At 40.0% G+C, this 15,407-nt stretch overlaps 1 protein-coding gene and 1 long non-coding RNA gene across 2 annotated transcripts in view; one reads left to right on the top strand and one right to left on the bottom strand.

Moving 5' to 3' along the window:
- The window catches only part of nkd1 (NKD inhibitor of WNT signaling pathway 1), a 173,472-nt gene that overhangs the window by 131,267 nt on the left and 26,798 nt on the right, over nt 1-15,407 (bottom strand). The gene's annotated exons all lie outside the window — the stretch shown is intronic.
- LOC117524330 lies at nt 1,156-3,183 on the top strand. Its single transcript, XR_004564750.1, has 3 exons — nt 1,156-1,218; nt 1,711-1,735; nt 3,107-3,183. It is a non-coding gene; the product is annotated as an uncharacterized LOC117524330 (long non-coding RNA).

Genomic DNA, 15,407 nt, shown 5'->3' with positions numbered 1-15,407 from the left:
GGTTTATTGTTTGGATTTGGTGAAACTGTACATGCATATAACACCCAACTCAGAGACTGGCCTTACGCCATTCGAAATTTTGTATGGCAGGCCCTACAGAATACCAGATTTACAGAAAATAGCTGGGCCTGATAGTGAGGATGAGGGATTAGTTGATTATATGAGACGTGTGTTATCCCATAAGAATGTCATACATGGTAACAAGATACCAGACTCTCCTATTTCTGTGCAGGGCCCTGAGAATCAGATCCAGATTGGCAACTGGGTGCTGATAAAGACTATTAAGAGAAAGAACTGGTCATCTCCGAGGTGGGAAGGTCCATTCCAAGTGCTGCTAACCACCACTGCAGTGAAAATTGCAAAGAGGTCATCTTGGGTGCATCTATCCCACTGCAAAAGACAAAGATACCTGAAAGATCATGAACAAGACAAGGGGAGCGATGTGTAACAGTGTCGGCTGATGGCCTATAGGCCCAGCAACGGCTGGAAGCTCGTCATAATAGAGACAGAGAGTGGCCAGGAGTGAACAAAGACAAAGACCAGAGGTTGAAGCAGATATCAGGGTCCTGAAGCAGACGAGTAACCAGCTGTGACCAAGGAGAGGCTACAAGCTTGAAATACAGCACTGATGTGACCAGACCTGGAGAAAGAAGCAGACGAAACTGCATCTTTGAGAATGGGGGAGACAAGAAAATCCTGTTCTATTCCTGTGTACCTGTGTTTGAAGAAAACATCAACAGCAGGGCACAGGACAGAGTACATGACACATTATTTTAATTCCATTTGCAGCATGCCTTACACATACTGATGATAGTACAGATTTATGCACTACAGCGGAAGGGAAATAACATAAAAAAAGTTCCAGATTCCCTCAGTCCCTTGCTGAACTGAACTGAGACTGCACTCTAAACCCGGATATTGTTTTAATTTAAACTTTTTAGTAATCATTAATTATTCTTTCGTGTTTTGTAAAAAAACGTTCTCATTAGTAAATCAAATTAGTTGATTGCACTATCCAATTGAAATTTGCAGTGTAATAATCATGTTAAGCAAAGATGACTTTGTATGTTATGTTTCTGTAAGGGAGGGGAGGGGCCCTCTCGAAATTCTGCCTGGCAACCGGTGTGCGCATGCCCAGAGTAAAGACTCTGCGCTGACTTGCGGTGCTCGAAAGTCGTGGATTTTTCAGAGTAACTTGAGCAACGTTATGCTGGAATGGTGAGTGTGTAAAGCAATTTGTTCATAACTTTCTAGTCAAAAGATGGTTCACTGACAACAAATTAAGTGCTGCTTTTTTTTTTTTCCTGTGTCGGTAAATGTCTTGTGTTGCGCTGTGTGAAGTGTTCGCTCTACGCCAATTTAGTCGCTCCGACTGTGTTTTTGAGAGAAACTTTGAATTACAAAAAATGGAATGTAAGGGTTCAAATTAGCTATTCGTTGATAACTTTCTGGAAACTATTTTAGCCCAAAGGCCGGTCACGTGACAACAAGTTCGCTAACTGAAGTTAGCTTGTGTGCTAATTAGCACGTGTGTTTGGTTGTAGCTAACTAGCTAAAGTTTGTTCAGTATGCAACATAGTAAACATTTCAAATGACAAGGGTGATTGTGTCCTTTGTAATGTTTAGCAGAGCTTAATTTTACACACTGTAGTTAATGTTTCTGCAGCTCCATTTCTCAGCTAAATATTTTCCTATGTTCTGTTTTTACAGGTTCTTGTGAAGATGCAGTGGCAGTGTAAGTATTGTGAGTTTATATGTGAGAAAAGGGGTTACCTATTAAAACATTACAGGTTAAAACATGCAAGCTACAGCAGAACTGTACAGTTTCCTTGCTTACACCAACAATGTTTGTGCACATTTAACTCCATCAATGCACTTAAGGTCCACTTATCTAAGATTCACCAGACAGCCAAGGATGCTCAACTGTGTGAAACTGCCCATGTAACCTTTCACTGTCAGTTATGTGATTTTTCAGCACCCTGTACTGAAGCAGTTTTTTTCACTCACCTGCGTAGTACACATTTAAAAGTTAATCACAGAGTCCAGTGTCCATATACAGGCTGTAACTTTCACACTAATGTGTACTCCACATTTAAGGCACATAAAAGTAAAGAGCACAGGACAGAGAATTGGAGGATGTTCAAGCCAACAATAGTCTCTGGTGTTAATACTAATGAAATGACCCTTGAAGAACATGTGCCTCCAGATGACACCCCTGATTTAGAGGAGAGTGAGGATTCCAGCAGTGAAGAGCTTCATGATCTAGGGGAACAGTTGGAGCACAATCTGGCAGCTCTTTTTTTAAAGATGCAAACAGTCCTTCATATTCCAGAGTGTTCTGTACAAGAAATCATACAACAGCTTTCACAGATGTGTGAACTCTCCCAGCCACTGCTGCATAAGTCTGTCAAGGATATTCTAAAGCAACATACAAATGTAGATGATTCCGTTGTGAGACAGTTAGTTAAAGCTGCTTCAGAGAGCAATATCATAAGGAGATTTTGTGGCAAGAATGGCTCCTTATCAACCACTAAAAAAAGAGCAGCATATGTCAGGAAGAACTTCACAGTCGTTATGCCAGTAGAGTACATTATTGATAGAGAAAAAGAAGCTAGTGTTGTATATGTTCCTTTACATGCAGTGCTACAGAAAATGTTGAACAGGGATGATATTTTAGACAAAGTTCTTCCAGTACAAAAGCATGTGCCACATGAGTACAGTACATACAGAGATGGTACATACTGTAAAGAAAATGACCTCCTTAAAGGTGAGGAGTTCAAAATCGCTGTTGGACTTTACACAGATGACTTTGAAGTGTCCAATCCTTTAGGAACATCGAAAAAGAAACACAAAATGAGTGCAGTGTATTGGGTGATAGCTAATGTGCCATCAAAATACAGGTCCACACTCCACTCCATTCAGCTTGCTCTTTTGTGTAAAGCAACTGATGTAAAAGAATATGGCTATTCCAGAATTCTCCATCCTCTCATACAAGATCTGGTCTCTTTGGAGCAACATGGTGTATATGTTGAGAAGTTGGGAGAATGTGTCAAAGGCACGGTGTTATATGTGGCTGCTGATAACTTGGCCGCTCATTCACTTGCAGGATTCTACGAGAGTTTCACAGTGGACAGATTCTGCAGATTCTGCATGGTGATGAGGAAAGAGATCCAAGACAAGGAGGTACGTTCAGACACCTTTGAACCCAGAACTAGAGACACACACAACCGGCAGGTGCAGGAGGTACGGCAAGATCCCACTGTGGCTAAAGAGTATGGTGTGAAAGGAATATGTGTATTGACTGACAGTCTGGAATACTTTCATGTTGTTCGTGGTTATCCCCCTGACATCCTGCATGACCTTTTGGAAGGCATTGTTCCTGTTGAGTTATCACTCTGCATTTCAGACCTGATTTCTAAGAAGTATTTCACTTTAGAAACACTGAACCACACTATCAAGTCTTTTGCATATGCCTTTAATGACAAAACTGACCAGCCTCAGCCTATTTCCCGTGGCTTTTCTACCAAAGGAACCATAGGAGGAAATGGCCATGAGAACTGGGCATTACTCAGATTGCTCCCACTTCTCATAGGCCATAAAGTACCTGAAGGAGACAATGCATGGAACATTCTGATGCTCCTTAAAGACATTGTTGAGTTGGCTGTAGCAACAAGGCACACTGAAGAGTCAATACATTTTCTTGACTGCAAAGTGTCAGAACACAGAGAACTGTTGCAAAGTACATTCCCTGATTTCAGCCTACGTCCAAAACATCACTTCATTGAACATTATCCTCAACTGATTAAGGCATTTGGCCCACTTTCAGATGTCTGGACAATGCGCTTTGAGGGAAAGCACAAATTTTTCAAACGGGTTATTCGTAATGCTCACAACTTCAGAAATGTAGCTCTTACACTGGCTGTAAAGCATCAGAAAATGATGGCTTACTATATGGACACAAGTTCATTTTTCAAACCCTCAACTGAAATGGACAAGGTGTCTACAGCATTGATCAAATCTTACCCTGAGAATGTCCAACAAGTTTTCTGCCAGAAAGTTCCTCAGCTTGCAACTGTTCTTGTTGCATCATCAGTCTCTGTAGATGGAATTAGATATTGCACTGATATGATAGTTTCTGTCAGTTCATGCTCAGGCCTCCCTGAATTTAGGCAGATCAAACAGATTGTGGCAATTAACACAGAGATCTTGTTTGTCTGCAACATGATGACGGCATGGTACCACGAGCATCTCCGATCTTTTGAACTCTGTGAGGGCACTAACCCCTCTCTTTGTGTCGTGCAACTAAAAGAGCTGAATGATGTTTTCCCTCTTCCATCATACAGATTTGGAGACAATTTAATAGTGACACTCAAGCATTATATTCAGTGTTAAAAAGGCACAAGGAGGATTGCTTTAATCAATCCAAGTAACATGGCTCTCTCATTTTGCAGCTTTTTTTCACCAATGTACTCAGCTGTTTCATGATTATGCATTGCACTTGTCACACAAAGTTTTATTGTAACTAACTTTCCTCTAATAGTAAAAGTAATATATGTTCTTATATTTCTAATGAGCTACTTATTTCTATTCCCTAGATGATGGCACACCAGAAGTTGACATTAAGGGTCATTCTCACAGAGGCAGATATAAGAAAGGTCATCCTGAATATGAGGCCTGCTACAGTGGAGGATTTGATAAGCAAGCTGAAAGAATCACTGGGACTTGATTACAACTTCAATCTCCAATACAAGGATCCTGAATTCAATGGTGAACTATGCAATCTGACAGATATTGAAGACCTTCCAGAAAAAACAACAGTCAAAGTCATCCCTGTACTTGAGCTGGTGCCTGTGTTAACATCTGATGAAATCTTGAGTGATACACTCAGTGCAGCAGATACGGAGATCCTATCACATTCATCTCAGGAGATGAATTTATCTCAGGAGCGACAGACACGGTGGCCAGAGTTTTTTGATATCCCAACCTTTTCTGTTGATGTAGAATATAGACTTAGGCAAGCAGATCTGCTGTGTCTTAGGGATGGAACACTCCTGAAAGTATCAAAAGAGCTTAAACACGAGATCCTTGAAAAATTGGCAGAGAGCATGTATAGCTACACACCATACCCAAATAATGCTCAATTTGAAAGTGTTGCACTAGCACTGATAAGTAAGCAACCCTCTCTCCAGGAACGAGGCTCCACCAGTCGCTGCAGTGGTTGGAAAAATAGTCTAAAATATAAAATGGCTAATTACAGAACAAAGCGTAGGAGCTCAGGATGCCTTGATGTCGCCATAAATGCCAGTAAACGGGGACGGCATTCAGGAGAAGACCAACCAGTTAACAAGAATATCAAGAAGGCAAAGAAAGGCGAACTCAACTATTTGCCCAACTTTCCAGAGGGATTTGATCAGGCAGCCCTTGAGGGTGCCCGTAAGGACCTTGTTAATGAAATGCAGAAGAGAACACCAAATGGACCAGTTGTGAAACAGAAGATGGACCTGACATTTGCTTTGAGAAGAAAAGAGGTGGTGGAGTCTGAACCTGCCATAAGCCAGATGGTGGAACGCTGGTCTGCTCTTTTCACAGAATCTCAGGTACGATGAAGATATAATGCATTCTAGCTTTTTTGTTGTTTGATGTCTGTGCACATCCATTTGTCATCTTTTATTAATTTATTCCATTGCCCATTTGTGTTTTTCAGGTTTACATGGAGTTCAACAGGATTGTGGGCAAGGACCTCAAGAAAGAATTCTATGAAGGCACTGATCGACACAGTCAACGTCTTATCGAGATATTTCGAGCAAAGAGAGGGAGCGCTGGGCAGCTGTTGACACAGCTTTCACAACAGACCAAGGTTAGTCTATACCCATAATGCACTTGCATCGTTTTTCCACAGCTTATGTATGACAACGTTATGTCACAAAACTTCTACTGTATTAGTTTTGCAATACAATTAGTATTGGTTTTTGTTGGGTCAGCTCTCTTGTAGACCAGTGGTGTCCAAAGTATTCCAGAAAGGGCCAAGAGGGTGCAGGTTTTCTTTGCAGCCACTGATTCCAACAGGTGATTTCAGTGATTAACATCACTTTAAGCAGATAGGATGAGTTCATCGGTGAAAACACCTGCTGGAATCAGTGGCTGCAAAGAAAATCTGCACCCTTTTGGCCCTTTCTGGAATACTTTGGACACCACTGTTATAGACCGTTAATTTCTTGTCATTCTACCAAGGTAACTTGTGTTGTCTTTTACTCTCCAAAAGTCTACAGAGCCAACAGCTGTTCGGACACTGGTGCTCAGAGGACTTCCTGTTATCCTTGGTGACAACCCCGCAGACTTCTACAAAGCAGTCTTTGTAAGTAATGCCATATTGTCTCAAAGAGCATCTTAAAGGACCAGGGGCCTCATTTAGAAAGACTTGTGTGGATTTCCTACTAAAACATGGCGTACACCAAAACCCAAAAACTGGCGTAAGCACAAAAATTATCCAGATTTATTATATGGCTGCGACGTCATGTGCACTCTGACTGGATGACAACCAGTCTGATATTTTCCCATCTTGGACCGTTACCATGGTAATCGGTCCAAAATGCGTAATTCTTGGTGACCGGCCATCACCTCGGAGGTGAGCTGAGATGAGCCGCTGCTCAGCTTGAAAGCTCTGAAGTTCACCTAGACAAAAAAAGGACTTCACCTCTGCTTCACTTACGCTCTGTCTGCAGCTTTTATATTCAGGCATATATATATATATATATATATATATATATATATATATATATATATATATACACACACACACAGAGACAGAGTCCTGGCAGGCCCAGTCCTTGCTGATTGGTGACCTCATGCTGGAATGCACCTGTTGTCAGGAACCCCAGCGTGGTCAACACCTTTGTGGGCACGGCTCTGCACCGATGGCAGTGCTACGCGCAACTATAGTAACCCTGTTCTTGGTAATCAAAATCGGCTTATGAGCCAGTTATCATTTACAAGTAAATTCTTGCGTTACCTGAATACACGCTCATGTCAGATTGCACCATTCGCAAGGTCCTCTAACATGCTAATGCAGCCACTGTAAGTGCCATTTTACGCATCACTTTGCGCATGGTTTTTATATCCACCCATATAATGGCAAACACGTAGGTGTGTTAAATGTTCATCAGTGTCTCTGATGTGCACATCACTCTGATGACTTCCTGTTTTCACACTATTAACGGTTCCCAGCATCACCTACGTGTCAGCAGTGGAACAACAGCTGTAGAAACATGCGTAGGCCAGCCACGATTTTTGCGTGACGCACCGCACATTTCCATGGTCATTTCCCTTTTGATACATCTGAACGTGAGCATACAAATGGACATACGCACGCTTTGTACATGAGACCTCTGGACTGCATAGTATTGACTTTTCACCATGATTTTATAGTTCCTTTCTTTGTTAAACCCTGTGAACATAGTTTTTATACAATTCGAGAATAAGATATGGTTCCACTTACCACTTGTACAATCTGTCCATCTGGTTAGTGTCTGTGTAATTTGTTGAGGTTTCCAGTCTGCCATGATCTCCTGCCTCCCAGCACCCTCATACAGTTAAAAATGTACACTTGGTAACCTTAATAACAGCTCTTTCCAACCTTGCTGGGTGATGTGTTTACCACTCTAGCATGTTATTGGATTATATTGCTTGATATTGTTGATTAATAAATGAGAAATGTGATTGTGTTCTCATGTTGATATTGCTTCTTAAGGATACTGATGATGGTGACTCATACCGCCAACTTGACATTGGGATCCTCCTCATTGAGCATGAAGGTGCTGTGCTCTCATCTTCCCTGCATCTCAGTACAGCCTCATTAAAGATTGTCATTGAGGGAGAAGTTGTGATGAACAACATTCAAGACCTGCCAAAAGCTATGTGCATCCTGTTTGGACTTGCGTATGCACTGCATCTCAACTACCCAAAGTCAATGAAGCTCACATTCCAGTTCATCCAACAGGTACTTCTTGGATTGGGCCACAGCGAACTGAAACCCAAGTTACAAACATTGACAAACCAGCTTACAATGTAAAGAAAAGCTATGGTGAGTCTACTGTGAGAAGTTATGGCTGCTGTGTTTTGTTTTTGTTTGTTTCCAAGGCACAACATTGTGGCCGTGTTCAGTGTGAATGTATAAGTCAGTATATAATAGGTATATAAAGTGGCACATAGTATAACTGAATTTCTTTTGTTGTTCCAAAGGCGCAACATGTAGCCGCGTTCAGTGTGAGTGTATAGGTCAGTATATAAAGTGGCAAGTAATATAACTATTGATTTTGTTTCCAAAGTGCACCATGTGTGTGCGTATAGATCAGTATATAAATGACATAATATAATTGAATAGATTTTACTTAATTTTTTTTTGTTTAGGTTTAATATATTCAGTACTTTTTAATCAAAATTGTGTAACTTAAAATGTATTCAATAATATTATGTGTCACTTTGTTGCCACACTTTTATTTTATAGATCAGTATTTAAAGTGACACATAATATAATTGAATACATTTTACTTATTTTATTTTTTATTTTTTTTAGGTTTAATCTATTTAATACTTTTTAATCAAAACTGTAGAACTTAAAATCTATTCAATGATATGTGTCACTTTATTGCCACTTTATTTTATTTATTTGCTGTGTTATTTTTTGAGTAAACATTTGCCAGTTATTTTTTTTACAGTGCAGTTTCAGAGCATGTCATTGATTTTTTTTTTTCCTCTCTCTCTTCTGCTCACAATATGGCATGCATTTTTAGCACTATGTTCATATTTGCTCGTGTTTGCACTTTTAACTTGTCTTCGTTGACAAGATGTTTTGAAGTGTTCCTTTAAATGTTAAATAAAAGTCTTTGGAACATATATAAATGTATTTTTTAATTTCTCCCCTCCCATACACGTTTGTTGAAACAATGTATTTAGTACAATAATCTCAAAATCAAGGTGGTTTAATTAAATTACAATAAAATAACTTATATTAACAAATTATTTTAAGTAGTGATTAATAATATGTGTTATGTTATTTGTTATATATGTTTATGTATGTTTAACTTAATGTTGTTATTTTATACAACAAAGAGAAATCATTTATGTGAACTAATGATTTTGAGTAACAACTACTATTTTGATGTGTTAATACAACTTAACCTGATTAGTTTTAGCTTGTGTAAAAACTAAAGTGGTTTAAGGCAACGGGTTTCCACGCAATTTTCTAGTAAACTCAACTTATTCGGGTTAAGAGTGTGTGAACTGTCACATTCAGCCCCTAAGCCCAGATAAACTGCACCTTTTGAACTGTCACCAAAGAAAGAAGACATCTTTAGGATCAGAACTGTAGTTTCTCTCTGTCCCTTGAAAGAAAAAAAAAAAAAAAACAACAACACAGGGACAGAAGGAGAGAAATATCAACAGGTTGTTCAAAACTGCCAGAGCAGGATGCAAACTTCGCACCCTGATGTTGATTTTGACAATTATTGCTGTGATTGTGGCATTTACTTTGTGGTGGTATGAAAAAAATATATGAACCATGTTACAATTCAGACCAGAAGAAAGTGATACCTTTATTCAAATCTGGTGACAAGCATCTTTTTACTAACCTTAGGCCTGTGTCTTTCTAGTGTCACAATTTTCAAAGATATTGGAAAAACTTTACAATAACAGATTGGATAAATTTATTGAACAACACAACTTGCTTAATGATAGTCAATATGGGTTTAGATGCAATAAAAGAGATTAATAAACATGTGGACCAAAGGAAATAGTGATAGGATTATTTGTTGACATAATGAAAAAAAAAAAGGCTTTTGACACAATCAATCACAACATATTTCAAAAGATGGAGCTTTATGGGATCAGAGAAGTGGCTTTGAATTGGATTAAAAGCTATTTACATAACCAGAAACAGTTTGTTAAACTTGGGGACTGCTGTTCTTCATATCTGGACATCGTTTGTGGAGTTCCTCAGGGTTCTGTGTTGGCACCAAAGTTATTCATATTGTATATCAATGATTTATGTAAAGTCTCGGATCTGTTTGGAACAGTCCTCTTTGCAGATGTTACAAACTTATTTTGTTCAGGGGATAATTTGCAACAATTACTAGATGATCTGGGATCAGAAATGATAAAGTTGAAGAGATGGCTCGATATGAACAAACTGTCACTAAATTGGTCTAAAAACTAAAATAATGTTATTTGGAAACCATAAAAAAGATGGACGAATACAGTTAAACATACAGTGGGTAAATATGGAACCTGTCAAAGAGAACAAGTCATCAGGTGTGGTCATCAATGACAGAATCAACTGGAAAGCACATATTCAACATAGTCAAAAGAAAGTATCAAAAAGTACGGCAATATTAAGCAGGGCAAAGCAGATTCTTGATGGTAAATCACTACATACTCTGTAATGCACATTAATTGCACCTTACTTGACTTATGGTGCTGAGGTATGGGGCAATAACTACACTCAACAAAAATATAAACGCAACACTTTTGGTTTTGCTCCCATTTTGTATGAGATGAACTCAAAGATCTAAAACTTTATCCACATACACAATATCACCATTTCCCTCAAATATTGTTCACAAACCAGTCTAAATCTGTGATAGTGAGCACTTCTCCTTTGCTGAGCTAATCCATCCCACCTCACAGGTGTGCCATATCAAGATGCTGATTAGACACCATGATTAGTGCACAGGTGTGCCTTAGACTGCCCACAATAAAAGGCCACTCTGAAAGGTGCAGTTTTTATCACACAGCACAATGCCACAGATGTCGCAAGATTTGAGGGAGCGTGCAATTGGCATGCTGACAGGAGGAATGTCAACAAGAGCTGTTGCTCGTGTATTGAATGTTCATTTCTCTACCATAAGCCGTCTCCAAAGGCGTTTCAGAGAATTTGGCAGTACATCCAACCAGCCTCACAACCACAGACCACGTATAACCACACCAGCCCAGGACCTCCACATCCAGCATGTTCACCTCCAAGATCGTCTGAGACCAGCCACTCGGACAGCTGCTGAAACAATCGGTTTGCATAACCAAAGAATTTCTGCACAAACTGTCAGAAACCGTCTCAGGGAAGCTCATCTGCATGCTCGTCGTCCTCATCAGGGTCTCAACCTCACTCTAGTTCGTCGTCGTAACCGACTTGAGTGGGCAAATGCTCACATTCGCTGGCATTTGGCACATTGGAGAGGTGTTCTCTTCACGGATGAATCCCGGTTCACACTGTCCAGGGCAGATGGCAGACAGAGTGGCCCATGGTGGCGGTGGGGTTATGGTATGGGCAGGCGTCTCTTATGGACGAAGAACACAGGTGCATTTTATTGATGGCATTTTGAATGCACAGAGATACCGTGACGAGATCCTGAGGCCCACTGTTGTGCCATACATCCAAGAACATCACCTCATGTTGCAGCAGGATAATGCACGGCCCCATGTTGCAAGGATCTGTACACAATTCTTGGAAGCTGAAAATGTCCCAGTTCTTGCATGGCTGGCATACTCACCGGACATGTCACCCATTGAGCATGTTTGGGATGCTCTGGACCGACATATACGACAGCGTGTACCAGTTCCTGCCAATATCCAGCAACTTCGCACAGCCATTGAAGAGGAGTGGACCAACATTCCAAAGGCCACAACTGACAACCTGATCAACTCTATGCGAAGGAGATGTGTTGCACTGCATGAGGCAAATGGTGGTCACACCAGATACTGACTGGTATCCCCCCCCCCCCCCCAAATAAAACAAAACTGCACCTTTCAGAGTGGCCTTTTATTGTGGACAGTCTAAGGCACACCTGTGCACTAATCATGGTGTCTAATCAGCATCTTGGTATGGCACACCTGTGAGGTGGGATGGATTATCTCAGCAAAGGAGAAGTGCTCACTATCACAGATTTAGACTGGTTTGTGAACAATATTTGAGGGAAATGGTGATATTGCGTATGTGGAAAAAGTTTTAGATCTTTGAGTTCATCTCATACAAAATGGGAGCAAAACCAAAAGCGTTGCGTTTATATTTTTGTTGAGTGTACAAAACTACAGTACAACCATTACTCAACCTTCAAAAAAGAGCATTAAGAATAATTTATAATGCAGGTTGTCGGGATCATACCAATCCACTCTTTATTACATCACAGATTTTAAAACTCCGTGACATGATTTCATTTAAGGCTGTTTGATTGATGTATAAAGTAAAAAATAAATAAATAAATACATGAATAAACAAGTACCTCTCAGAATTCAAGGATATTTTATGCAACGAGATGGAATATATAATTTAAGGGGTTTGTATCGTTTTAAAAATTGCGGGCGCAAGGATGACCAGGAAATGCTTCTGTGTCTCTATTTGTGGCCAAAAAATTGGAATAAGCTACCTGAGAAACTCCAACGATGTCCAAATATCAATCAGTTTAAATATTTATACAAATAAATGGTGTTCGACGGATGTGTATCTGATGGAAAATGTTGAATTGTGTTGCAAGATGAATGTGCTTCCTTTAAATTCTTACTATTGAATGTTCTGGGGTAACTAGCTTACTAAGTATTGTGCTTTGTCCTCTTGCTTGATCAATGGCTCAACGGATGATTTCCACCACAGTTAATGGCTTATTACTGGCCCGTTACTATATTGCGTTATTGCTACTGGATGCTGAATCATGTCACCCCATCCAAACGGGCTCAGCCATTCACAAGCAAAGATGGGGCAAGGATCACCACTTTGTGAACAACTGAAAAATAGTTTAAGAACAGTTTAAGAACAATGTTTCTCAATGTTCAATTGAAAGGAATTTAGGGATTCCATCATCTACAGTCCATAATATAATCAGAAGATTCAGAGAATCTAGAGAACTTTCTACATGTAAGTGGCAAGGCCGAAAACCAACATTGAATGCCCGTGACCTTCGATCCCTCAGGCAGCACTGCATAAAAAAACGATATCATTGTGTAAAGGATCTTACCGCGTGGGCTCATGAACACTTCAGAAAACCATTGTCAGTTAACACAGTTCATCACTACATCCACAAGTGCAAGTTAAAACTCTACCATGCAAAGCGAAAGCCATACAACAACAACATCCAGAAACACCGCCGCCTTCTCTGGGCCCAAGCTCATTTGAAATGGACAGACACAAAGTGGAAAAGTGTGCTGTGGTCTGAGGAGTCCACATTTCAAATTTTTGGAAATCATGGATGTCGTGTCCTCCAGACAAAAGAGGAAAAAGACCATCCAGATTGTTACCAGTGCAAAGTTCAAAAGCCAGCATCTGTGATGGTATGGGGTGTGTTAGTGCCCATGGCATGGGCAAGTTACACATCTGTGATGGCACCATCAATGCTGAAAGGTACATCCAGGTTTTGGCGCAACACATGCTGCCATCCAAACGAAGTCTTTTTCAGGAAGGTCCCTGCTTATTTCAGCAAGACAATGCCAAACCACATTCTGTACGTGTTACAACAGCATGGCTTCATAGTAAAAGTGTGCGGGTACTAGACTGGGCTGCCTGCAGTCCAGACCTGTCGCTCAATGGTAAATATACCACTGTCCCAGCTTTTTTGAAACGTGTTGCAGGCATCCATTTCAAAATGAGTAAATATTTGCACAAAAACAATAAAGTTTATTAGTTTGAACATTAAATATCATCTTTATGGTGTATTCAGTTGAATATAGGTTGAAGAGAATTTACAAATCATTGTAATCTGTTTTTATTTACATTTTACACAATGTCCCAACTTCATTGGAATTGGGGTTGTAAATGCATCGTTTGTTTGTTGATTTTTTTTTTTTTTTTTCATTTTCCATATCACCCAACTTTTCTGAGTTGGGTTTGTATATAATAAATTGTATATGAAAAAAATATTCCAACATTCATGAGAGTGCACTTGATTTGAAATGAAACTCACATTCATTTTTGGATCGGAGTTCTGCAAAGGTCTGCTTGCATTTGAATAAAAGTCTAAACCAGGTGAACAATTTTGGTGAATGTTCATACTTTGGAAAACTGTACATTTGATTTAAATCAGTTTGAAAAGGTATTTTGGTAGGCCAATATTATTGCAATATACACTCACCACTACTCCCATATGTGCCACAATCCAATTGCTTATGCACCTGCCTGGAAACAGAAGGTACCTGGATCTAACTTTGATTGTATGTTACATGTGTGACTTTCTAACATGCTTTTCTAAGTGAATTTAAAAATTTTCATGAGAGTCTAAATACGTGCGGCAAAGTTAACCACAGCAACATGAGGAGAGAGGATCACGCACACACTATGAGTAATGTCTACACTTTAGTGTCAGTGAGATCAGGTAACTCAAGAAAAGATTTCTCCACCAGGTACACATATATGAAAGGAGCTTTTTGTGCCATGTAGTCTGTCTGCTCAAAGGGGTGCTGAAGCAGAAGTCAGTCTCACCCCCCCCAAACAATGACTGTAATCCAGCTGGAAATATAATCAACCATGCAGCATGTGTGAGAACTGGCAGAAAGAAAAAGAAATGGTAAATCTACCCGGAGTGTTCATGTCATGTGTGACAACTCACTGTCAGATTCCTGCTGAGAGACCAAAGGGTGAATCCATTGTCTTACTTGACTTTTACTGACAATTTTGAAAGTTCTGTGTAAAAGATTTTTCTACTGTCTTGTCTACCAAAGACAAATATGGAAATGCCAGACATTATAAATGATCGACACGGATCAGACCACCCAGGTTAATGACCATCCTCTTAGCCAGGGTCAATCCCAAGTGTGTGTCCCGTTTTGAATTTCACTTGAATGGGTTTTGGGACCCGGTTTGAAATTTTGTCTTGACAACAGAACTTCACTGGCCATTCAAAGAAGTGCCTACTTCACATTCTTATTAACAGTCCTCTCTAGACTGTTCTGCTGTGCATGTCATAATGCAACAGTTAAAATAAACTTGGCACATGTTTTGTGCACACAAATATTCATACCTTTTAAGAAAAAATGTTTTTGGAACCAGATTAGGTAAGATCTTGGAGTATGAACAGATGCCAAAAAGCTGAACCACAATGGGTCCTGGACAACAATCACCCAGGCAGACAAGCAGTCCATCCTCACTCCTTGAATACAGGCATCTATGGTGTCCGCCACAGAGCAGACAGCTGAGTGGATAAGGAGCTGGCCTGCCAATATGAAGACCTGGGCTTCAATCAACCTCATGCTACCTGTCTGTGTCCTTGGACAAATCAATAAAATCTATATTGTCTCAGTCCACCCAGGTGTAAATGGGAACCCGTCTAAGGTGAAGAAGTAACCTGTGTCAGACCACCATCCCATCCAGGGGGAGTCAGACTCATCTTGACGCTACTGAATCCGGAGAGAAGCAATAGCACCAAAGGGCCTCA

This window comes from Thalassophryne amazonica, chromosome 2 (genome assembly GCF_902500255.1).
Source record: "Thalassophryne amazonica chromosome 2, fThaAma1.1, whole genome shotgun sequence".
Classification (NCBI taxonomy): domain Eukaryota; kingdom Metazoa; phylum Chordata; class Actinopteri; order Batrachoidiformes; family Batrachoididae; genus Thalassophryne; species Thalassophryne amazonica.
This window is presented reverse-complemented; position numbering and strand designations above follow the sequence as displayed.